Here is an 11,116-nt window from a genome sequence, read left to right as displayed (position 1 = left end):
ACTGTGCGTGCAAACTGCCATCGTTAATCTTGCAGAGACGGCGAGCTTGAGCGGGGAGGTCTTTGGCGTGAGTGAGCAGGAGTAAGTATTCTGATTAATTATTTTGTATAATATTTTAAAATGTAACGCCAGTACGCCATATTAAGTTAATTGCCTGCAAGCTTCTCCTGTCTGTATGGTAATTTCTCTACTGTGCGATAGAGAGTCGAGTGGTTATGACGCAATCGTTAGCCTATTTTTACAAAAACGGTTTCTATGGGGCCATAATGTAACATAGAAGGTAATGGAGCCCTTTATAAATTGTCTTTATCTTTAGAAATAAATAATGGACAAATGGAGTCTTTAAACGCCTCAGATAAAAAGTTATTCGCTGTCAAAGTGACGCCAAAATGAATGGGAGGTCAATGGGATGCTAACGCAAGTGAAGTTCTGCTAAAAGATGGTGACACGCGGCCGACTTCAACTTCCGGTTGACTTCTTTGCCGCCTGTGTTTTCACTGTCATAAAAACGGGCTGATGATTTCCTTGTTATAAAGTCCCTCCCTTCAGAATACGTAATGAGTTCTGATTGTGATTCGACAGATGCTTAGAGCTCCTGGAAATGTGATTGGGCTAGACACAGGAGCTGGAGATGTACTTATAATCACAGGAGCGTTTTTACCGACGAGATGTGCATGAAAATCGCATTCGTTTTTTTGCACAGCCCTAACATCTAGTTAACAAAGCTAAACAGCGTTGCCCTTTGTGTAATAAGTTTCAGAAACTGTTAAATGCACCAACTTAAATAGTAAAATACACTTCTTGTGGTTGTGGTCCATAAACAATGCTTTCTCCAGACAAAGAGGGAACTTCTCCATCTTTCAAGGATAATCTTTGTGCGAATCCGGCATTAAACTGATTGAGATTGAGGAATTTGTCCTCAGCAAGCTGCCCTCAGCAAAATGTGCAGCACATAGTTTTACATGTGGATTATAATTTTCGGGAACGGAGTTAAACATAAATTGCAACCATTAATCTCCAAGTACAGCATCCCTGGGAAGGCCAAACAAAGGTGATTGGACTCCTAGATTAAAATAACAGCGTTTCAACGACATGGCAAAAACAAACGCAGCTTTTCCTTCTTCTCCGTCAGAGCGCAACAAGACCATGCCCCCCTTTTTGTGAATTCATGTGGGCGGAGGATAGTCAAAAAACTATTTTAGTGACGTCATTACTGCATGTACTAGAGGGCTGTAGTCCAAACGGGTTGTTTTTTGTAGGCGAATTCTGTTAAAGTGGGGGTGAAATGCTCGTTTTCACTCAATATCCTGTTAATCTTGAGTACCTATTGAGTAGTACTGCATCCTTCATATCTCCAAAAAGTCTTTAGTTTTATTATATTTATAAGAGAAACATAGTCTGTACCGTTTTTCCCGGAAAAAACACGAGCGGCGTGATGTGTGGGCGGAGCTTAAGAATCACGAGTGCGCGTAAGAATTTGCGTTGAGAGCGTCTGGAAACTGTGACATTACCGTGAGGAAAAAACCATCATCCAAAACAAACCATGGCTAACAGTCAGATTCAGCCGTATATTTATGATCCAGAATCAGATCCAGAGGCTAAAATTTAACAAGAGCAGCAGCAGCAACGACTACAGCAGGACGTCTCTATGTGGTATGTATTGAAACTGTATATATTTGCTTAGCGGTTTTGGAAAATGACTAAGTTCCACTTTATGTCGTCTTTTTTTTTCTTTTCTTTAAAAGGTGTACATGTGGAAAGTGCAGTTTGATGCCAACATCACATGTTGTTTACTTGATGTGCTTACGCGCCGATAGCTAAGTTAACAACAGAGATATTTTAAGCATTTTTACTCACTGCCTGCGGTTCCAACACACGATCGTGACCCTTTTTAGTTGGGATTGCAACATTCTTAAGAAATAAACGATACGCAAATCCGGCGTCAAACTGGGCCTTGTTTGTAAAACAAGCATCTTCGAAATGCAGGGAACAAACACAAACACTTGCACAACTCCGTTGATGCGCTGTAAAAATAAACTCCATCCACTGCTCCCTTAATGCTGTTTTTTTTTTGGTAATCTGTGCAGGGTTGTCTTGCCCTGGCAATCAAAAACACACTTCTTTTGTGACAATTCGGTCTCTCGCTCAGATCAGTGAATGTCTGTGCTCTGCTATACGGGAGCGCGCGCTCTTCGGGAAATGTGCCCTTAAGACCCATATAAGGAAATTCCGCTCCATTTTACGTCACACAGAGCCATACTCGAAAAAAAACTTTCCGAAACTTGTGACAAACCGGAAGGAGTATTTTTGGAACAAAGTACAGCAAAAGATTATGCAAAAGATGAATTTCCTGGAACATCATTATGCTGTGTTCACACCAAATGTGAATAGAGCGTCAAATTCACGTCTACCGGCTCTAGTTTGCCGCTTGACCATTTTGAGATCATTCGCTTCATTCAATGTTAAAACGGTTTCCATAATCTTACTAGTCAGACCTGCTTTTTTACTTGTCTTAAGTTAGTTCAAATGGCTTGGAGTTAAATTAAAAAACGTACTAATAAAATAAAAAATCATACTAGTAACATTTCAAATAAGAACTAGTATCTAATAAATGTGTACTAGTATATTGAATAAGTACTAGTATCTATTTAATAGGTATCCAAAATAATAAGTACTAATATCTAATGGACAAATACTATCTAATAATAAGTACAAGTATATAATGAATAAGTACTACTATTTAATAGGTACTAGTATCTAATGAATGAGTACTAGTTATCAAAAAATATGTACTACCTAATGAATAACTACTAGTAGGCTACATAAAAATAAAGTACTAGTCACTAGAAAAATACATACTAGTAAAAACTGAATATTTAATATCTCAGTGACGAATCCCCATGGAAGTCAAAGGCAAAAATGTAAAAAAAAAAAAAAATTACTAGCTACAATATAAAAGTGAGTTTCTAATATTAAGTATTAGTATCTAATTAATAAGTACTAGTCACTTTACAAAAAACACTAGTACCCCCCCCCCCCCCCAAAAAAAAGCACTAATGAATGAGTAGGCCTACTTAAAGGCGCAATATGTAATTTTTCTGCTTTAAAAAAAACAGAAATCACTATATCTATGTTATATATATTTTTTAGTTGTGTACTTACATCATCCCGACAGTTTCCACGAACTTTCAAATCCGGAGAAAATTATAGTTTAATTAGAAGACACGGCATGTTTCTTTATTTCCGTTTTGTCGCCCGTCTATGGCGTCATATAAACTTTGACCCCTGTAGTTTATCTAACTTCCTGTGGAACCGCCAAATACAAAGGTGAACAGAAACAAAGACGAGACGAAGAAGAAAAAGTAGTAGCCTTGATCGAGACCATTATATTTTATATTTATATTGTTTATATTCGTATTTAAACCTCAATCAATAACTTAGTTATGGATCATGATTATGCTTTGCCTGCACGTTCTGTGAAGCGCAAATGTTTATTTATGTTGTTGCCGTTGAAACCGTCTATATCTCTCCGTTCGAAAAGACGTGATTGTCAAAATACTAAGTTAGAATGAGTGAGGAATGATAGGGAGCGACAGAGCGCATGTTCCAATGAACAACATCTGGCATGAGCCTTACGCTCTTTTCTGACGTCATCAAAGTACGTCTTATGTTATTATTTTGATTGAGTGACCCCTGGTGGCCAAAAATTCCATACTGTACGTTTAATGGACAAGACACTAGTAGCCTATCTAAAAAAATAAGTTATGGTAACGTTAAATTAGACACTAGTGTGGTTTATATATTAAATGTTACTATGGCTTGCCATTCATGAACGATTTTAGCAACTCGTGTTGGTCAATCGGTCCTTTTTTGCACTGCAGACCTCCTATCACAGGGCGGAGCCCCCTCCAGTTCACACTCCTACATAAGGCAACACCACCAAACATTCTTATTAAACATTTTCCGCAGAATCACATCTTTCAGAACACGTAGCCTACTAAAAACACTTTACAAACATATGTGGAGCTGTCAAACCAACGAAGAGGACAACTGAATTACGCCGAAAGGACATAATAAAAGTAAAATACTACATGTATATTGAGTGATTTGAAAGATGGATGCATAAAGTATGATACTCAATAATTTTTGTTTTGGTATTTCAAGCAGTGTCATCGGTCATGGAGGGTGTGTCTCGTGCTAACAGTCTCTTCGCTCTGGATCTCTATCGGGCTTTGAGCGCGAGCAACGCTGAGGGAAACATGCTCTTCTCTCCACTGAGCATCAGCGCAGCGCTCAGCATGGTCTACCTGGGAGCCCGAGGAGAGACAGATGAAGAAATGGCCAGAGTACGATGAATAAATACGCTACCATTGGTGCTATTAACTTTAGTCTAGTTTCAGTTTTCAGTAGCCTACATTAATTAAAGGGGTCATATGAAGTTGCTAAAAATAACATTATTTTAAGTATTTGGTGTAATGAAATGTGTTTATGTGGTTTAAAGCAGCAGTCGGTAACTTTTGACGCTCTAGCGGTTAAAAAACAGAACTGCTTGCATCTTGCGGAAGAACATTGTAGCCGGATCTACTTCTCTCTGTTTATGTCTATGAAGAATCACAAAGGTACTGGGATACTCCGCCGCGGTGCCCCCGAAGCAATCTTAAATAGTCTGAATATAAACACTTATTATAGGTGTACCGTAGTGATTCAAGACAGGCTAAAAACACGGTTTGGAAAATGGATTCATGGTGTACTCACTTATTATTAGGGCTGTCACTTTTCAAATATGTACACTATTAATTTTAAAATAATGAAACAATTAAAAAATAGATGTAACAAAACTCACAAACAAGCAGAAATAGAAAATAAAGAATTCCGAAATGCAGATAGGCGTTGCAAAAGCTAGACAGAAAATACCAGCAATTTTATGACCCAGTGACGTCGAAAGCGACCTTTACAGGAGGTGCTGAGTTATGAAAGGAGCCACCATTGCCAGCTGACAGCGACCCGCTTTTGTGGTGGAAGATTGGCAGTAAAATGAAGTACCCCTGGGAGCGCGTTTTCTCAACAGCTGGACATATATATAAACGCTCTGCTCTGGACCCCGAAAATGCTGATTGACTTGAGCAGCTGTTAATAAACAGAGCCGTTGTTAACTAGCTGCGCAAATCCACGTTCATTATCAGCGTTTATTTGCGCAGCTATAGGTAACACCAGCTCTGTGTAGTAACAGCTGCTCTATGTGAAATCACGAACCTCATGCAATTTACCGCTGATTAGAGAACCGGCTTTACTGACGAGATGCGCATCGGTCGATCGTGATCTGCGCAGCCCTACACACAAGGCCTGTTCTCAACTTCAAGTAATTTAAAGTTTCGTTTTTTTGAACAGTTGTTTGAAATGGATTGAATCATTATTTAAAATACACTGCAGGCTTTAACCTTTTTTTTTTTTTTTTAGACATGGAAAAATCGATTTTACAGTCGATTCAATGAACACTTATGTCTTAAAATCGAAAATGATTTTTTCACAAAAGTGACAGCCTTGCTTATTATATACATTTTGTAAATTTTGAACACATAAAAAAGTTAGGGACCACAGCTCTGGTTGTTTCTTACAGGGAGCGATGTATTCCTGCAAATAGCAATAGGACCACTGGGAGGAGCCAGAGGAGCTTGATTTTTTTCACAGATTATCTGTCTCATATTCTACTGTCAGGACATAATGACAGGTTTAACTAATATGTAAAAAATAAATTTTTACAAAAGTTACCTACTGCAGCTTTAAGGTAAAAAAAAAAAAATATATATATATTTGAAACGCCTTTTTGAAACGCGTCGATTTTTACCATAGACAGTAAAAGAAATGGACACAGCGACCCCATTGGAACTCAACTTAAGACAATTGAAGCCCATTTTTAGCGTTTTTTAGCACTTCGGTTTCTGACGCGCAGACTCAAATGAAGCTTGACGACTTCAGCAACTTGTCTGACAGATGTAAATGTTCTAGTAGCTGTGCGTGCAAAATTATTTTGTATAGTATTTTAAAATGTAACGCCAGCACGCCATATTAAGTTAATTGCCTGCGAGCTTCTCCACCTGTCTGTACGGTAATGCGACAGAGAGTCAAGTGGTTATGACGCAATAGTTAGCCTATTTAAAAAAAAAAACAGTTTCTACGGGGCCATAATGTAACATAGAAGGTAATGGAGCCCTTTATACATTGCCGTGTATCTTTAGAAATAAATAATGGACAAACGGAGTCTTTAAACGCCTCAGATGTAAAGTTATTCCCTGTCAAAGTGACGTCAAAATGAATGGGAGTCAATGGGAATGCTAACGCAAGTGAAGTTCTGCTACAAGATGGCAGCACGCAGCCGACTTCAACTTCCGGTCGACTTCTTTGCCGCCTGATTTTTACAAAGCTCCCGCTGAGTCCCAATTCGCCTACTTATACTACGACCTAAAAGTATGTACTTTTTTGTGAGGAAAAAGTATATACTTTTGAGTGTGTAGCAAAAGAGTATGCACGTTCTGGGACATACTTCGATGACGTCATGCAACGTGAACGACAACGTGGTTGCCTAGTTACGCACACCACAACTGTTAACGTTTCATTCATTCTTTATGTCCAATAAAATTTTATTTACTATTCCCATCTTTTTTTCTCATCGTTTTTTTTCACAATACATTTTACAATGTGTTCTTCTACCAAGTTGAAGAGTGAAGAAGCAGGGCGGCGTCGTCGTAGAACCAAACGCAGGTCGTTTGTGAGGCGGCTGGTTCTGACATTCATGTGCAATGTGTGTAACGAAATAAAATATAACTTTAATTAGGGTTAAACATTTGAATTCTTACACTTAAAAGCTGAGGGCGCATCTCCGCTGCTGCATCCGGCTGCCATGTTTACATCACCGCAAAGCCCCTCCCTCCCGCACGCAATGGGTTGTGGGCAATATTAGCACGTAGAGTGTGCATTGATCTGCACTTCGAATTCAAATCGGAAATAGTAGACCATCCGGGTATCTTTGGAATACTCTTTTCAACATACTACGATTTGGGACGTACTAATTCTAATTTTGCATACTATTTAGGACGGATAGTATGCGAATTGGGACTCAGCATCCTAGTTTTGAATAGCGAGGTATACACTGATTGGCCAGCTATCCAGTGTGTTGTGATTGGACGACTGCCTCAAGCGTGTGAAATGTTACGCCCCAGTATTGGGAAAATGTTGAGAACATGAGTCAGACCAGTTTAAAAGTTTTGGAAGGATAGCAGAAGAAGCCCAGTCGTGTCAAATAGTAGAAATGAGCCCTGCAGTATTAGTGTCACCCATTTCATCTTTGTTATTCCCTTTATACCACTAGTAGACTTTAATTTGGAAGGAATGATTAATGACAAAAATAGAGTAAAAGCTAAATATGTTATGGTTAAACTGTATCTAGAACAGAATTACAAGCATTCTTCAATTTTCACTAATGGTTCCAAAGATCCAGAGACAGGACTAGCATCAGCAGCTGTATTCGTCCTAACTTATCAAATCAAAATTGGTGAAAGAGTTTCTTATCAAGTAGGAGTTTACTCTACAGAGATGGTAGGAATATTATTAACTATCAGGTGGATGGAGAATACTCAGCCAATGAATGTAGTGATATGTTCAGATTAATTCTCTGCATTATCAAGTCTTATCAGTGGAAGATTTTCAAGACAAGACATTTTGAATGAAATTATTTTATGTATGTATACAATGAATAAGATAGGAATTAAGATATGTTTCCTGTGGGTTCCAGCTTGGGAGTGGATGGAAATGAGGTTGTGGATCATTTAGCAAAACAGGTGCTGAAATGATCACATATAGAAATTATTATTCAACTAAGCAAATAAGTTAATGCTAAAATTAGAAACTGCAATAAAAATGACAAGAAGAGATGACAAGAAGTTTTGAATAAGGAGGAGAGAGGACGATATCTTTATCATATTCAAAATTAAGTTGTGGTTGAAAGCGTTAATTTTTGGGTAGTAGAAGAGAAGATACAATATTACCAGACTTCACATTGGCTATACTGCTTAAAAAAAAATGAATAAGCCTGAGTCTGGAAACTATAGTCTGTGTGGATTACCAGAAACAATAGAGGCATTTGTTGTGTCCAGTTGAGACATAATTACAGATTATAATGATTTACTGTATAGTTTTTATGCGTTGCATATCACACTGCATAAACATAAAATGTCTGCATTTGTACTCGGAGAAACAACAAACAACAAGCTCTAACAGTTACTCCACACTGCTCAAAACTTGCATATGAGTCATCAGTGGCAAATCCTTTACACAAGAGAACGTACTTACAGACTGAGTCAGAAGCGGCAGACTCTTTGCATAGTTGGAATTGTCCCGCTTATGGAAACAGACACCAGCATTGTAGGCTATTCTCACAGTAAACATTCATTGGCCTCTGCAAAATGTGCTGAACACATCTGACTAATTGGTTTAAAATGTTTTGGAATACAACTTAACCACTGATTTCTAGTTGTTTACTATATTGGAAGGCCAAACAAAGTAGCTTCGCTTTCACAACGAAACACACAGCCTCTCCACAACATGCCACCAGGGGCAACAGCGAAAATAAAAGTTACACCTTCTTTCTTTGCATGAACATTTGGGCGGCATTATGCAAATCTTTCCACATTGTGATGTAGACATGTGGGGGCGTGTTAAAATGAGCCGTTTTAGGTTGGAGTAGTTGACTATTAACTTTATTAAAGTATATCTCTTTGGATTTGAGACTTTACAGTCTTTGCAGCTTTACAGATCTTCTTTAATGCACTGAGATCTTGTAACACTCCAAAGAAAAAGGAAAAATGTAATTGCATCATATGGCTTCTTTAATGGACTTTAAAATCAATCAGATTTTGAGATAACCCATCTGTTTTTCTCTTTGCAGGTTTTGTCCTTTAGTTCTGTCTCTGATGTTCACTCTCATTTTGAGACCCTCACCTCAACTATTAACAGTCCATCAGCCTCCTACATCATAATAATGGCAAAACCGTCTCTATGGAGAGAAGACCTTCAGCTTCTTACCTGTGAGTGTAATCTGCCTTCAAATGAGACATTGTGATGCTCTCTGTGTGCTTTGCTAAATTCATGCTTTACTTTATCTGAGAGAGAATGTGTATAATTCACATGCAAATGCACTGTGTTTTTTTTTTTTGTTTGTTTCTTTTCAAATGAGATACAACCTTTAGTTTGTTACCTTTATAATGCTCTCTGTATAATGCTTTCTCTTCTTGAGAAACTGTCTTTATTTTGTCCTGCAGGAGTATTTGGAGTCCACTCTGAAGCTGTACCACGCTGACCTTCAGGCTGTGGACTTCATTGGAGCATTGACGAGTCACGACAGCTCATTAACAAATGGGTGGAAGAGCAGACAGAGAGTGAGAAGATCAACTCCATCAGCTCTGCTAACAAATAAAAACTATTACATTGAAAAGAATAATTTTAGACTAATGATACATGTATAGATATTTTATCTTTAAACTGATAAATAAAAACGATATGAAGTGTACCACAAAACTTTGTTGTTTTTCAGATAAAGTTAAAGATCTTCTCAAGCCTGGAATGTTGACCGGGATGACTCGACTAGTTCTAGTTAATGCCATCTACCTCAAAGCGAACTGGATCCACACATTTAATGTAACAGAACTGAAAGAATGCCATTTAAAATAAATCAGGTACTTTCCAAACTGGAAAGTCACTTTTAAAATCTTTTGCAATTGATTGTGCTTACAAGTAACTCTTGCTACACCCAAACATTTATTAATCATAAATAATAAATAGATTTTCTATGTGTTATGCATTCCTTCATTTGTCCTACAAACAGAATGAGAGCCCGGCCTGTGCAAATGATGTACCAGGAGAGGAATTTCTACTTCAGATACATCCCAGAGTATGAAGTGCAGGTGCTGGAGTTACCATATATAATGGAAGAGCTCAGCATGTTCATCCTTCTTCCAAATGAAACTCAGGATGGCTCTGACCCTCTTCTAAAGGTCAGCAAAACTGCCAAGACCAGAAAAAAATTCATAGTTTGGTGCTGTGTATGTTATTTTTCGGTATGTATGTGTTATTTTGCAGCTGGAAAGTGAGTTGACCCTTGACAAGCTGCTTGACTGGACTGAAAGAGACAAAATGACTATGCAGATGACTATCAAAGTCCATTTGCCAAAGTTCAGGCTGGAGGTTGAGAACTCCCTATCAGAAATATTGCAAAAGATGGGTATGAGCTCTGTGTTCCAGGAAAAAAGGCTGATCTGACAGGCATGAGCAGTAAAGGTGGTCTCTTCCTTTCAGCAGTGATCCACAAGGCTTTTATTGAAGTCGATGAGGAAGGCACTGAGGCATCAGCAGCCAATGCAGTGTTTTTGTTAGGCAGTTGCCGTAAAACACAATTTCAGAGTTTTACAGCAGATCACCCCTTCTTGTTCTTCATCAGGCACAACACCACTAACAGCATCGTCTTCCTTGGCAGATTCAGAGGCCCTTCCTAAAAATTTACTTTTTCTGTTACACCCAAATGTGTTTTTTTTGAATGTTTTATCAAATAACCAAACATTTCACAATATGTATTTGGGGAATCTCCCTTTAACCACATCAGTGTTTGAAAATGATCTTTAAATTGTATCTTTGTCTCAGGTAGTTGTACTACAGATGAAAAAATAGACAGCATAGTAGTGCACTAAAATGTTTTGTATTTTTCCTGTTAATTTTTTAATAAAAGCATAATTCCCTTTTTCAGATTTGAAAAATAATATAACTAAATTAGAATTGAGTTTCATTAAACAGCAGCATTAAAACAGTGACAGTGAGGGGAGCTAAAATCCAAAGAAATGATGTTGCTGCAACATTATGATGTAAAACGTTTATAACGCAGTTCTATATATAGTCTACTATAGCTTTCTGAGTTAAAGATGAAATGGGGTGTGATAAAGAGAGTGTATATTTAGGCCTGTTTTCGGCCACAGCTATGATGTACACTGCCTGTCATACACCAGAGAACTCGATACAGCAGAAACACACACAGGGAGGGCCTTCTCAACAACATACAGCAAGAGCTCCATAA

The 11,116-nt window shown here is 38.0% G+C and overlaps 1 pseudogene; it reads left to right on the top strand.

The window, feature by feature from the left end:
- Positions 1–4,000: 4,000 nt before the first annotated feature.
- LOC113092914 (leukocyte elastase inhibitor-like) lies at positions 4,001–10,571 on the top strand (annotated as a pseudogene).
- Positions 10,572–11,116: the final 545 nt, after the last annotated feature.

This window comes from Carassius auratus, unplaced genomic scaffold (genome assembly GCF_003368295.1).
Source record: "Carassius auratus strain Wakin unplaced genomic scaffold, ASM336829v1 scaf_tig00214741, whole genome shotgun sequence".
In the NCBI taxonomy this organism is placed as follows: Eukaryota; Metazoa; Chordata; class Actinopteri; order Cypriniformes; family Cyprinidae; genus Carassius; species Carassius auratus.
This window is presented reverse-complemented; position numbering and strand designations above follow the sequence as displayed.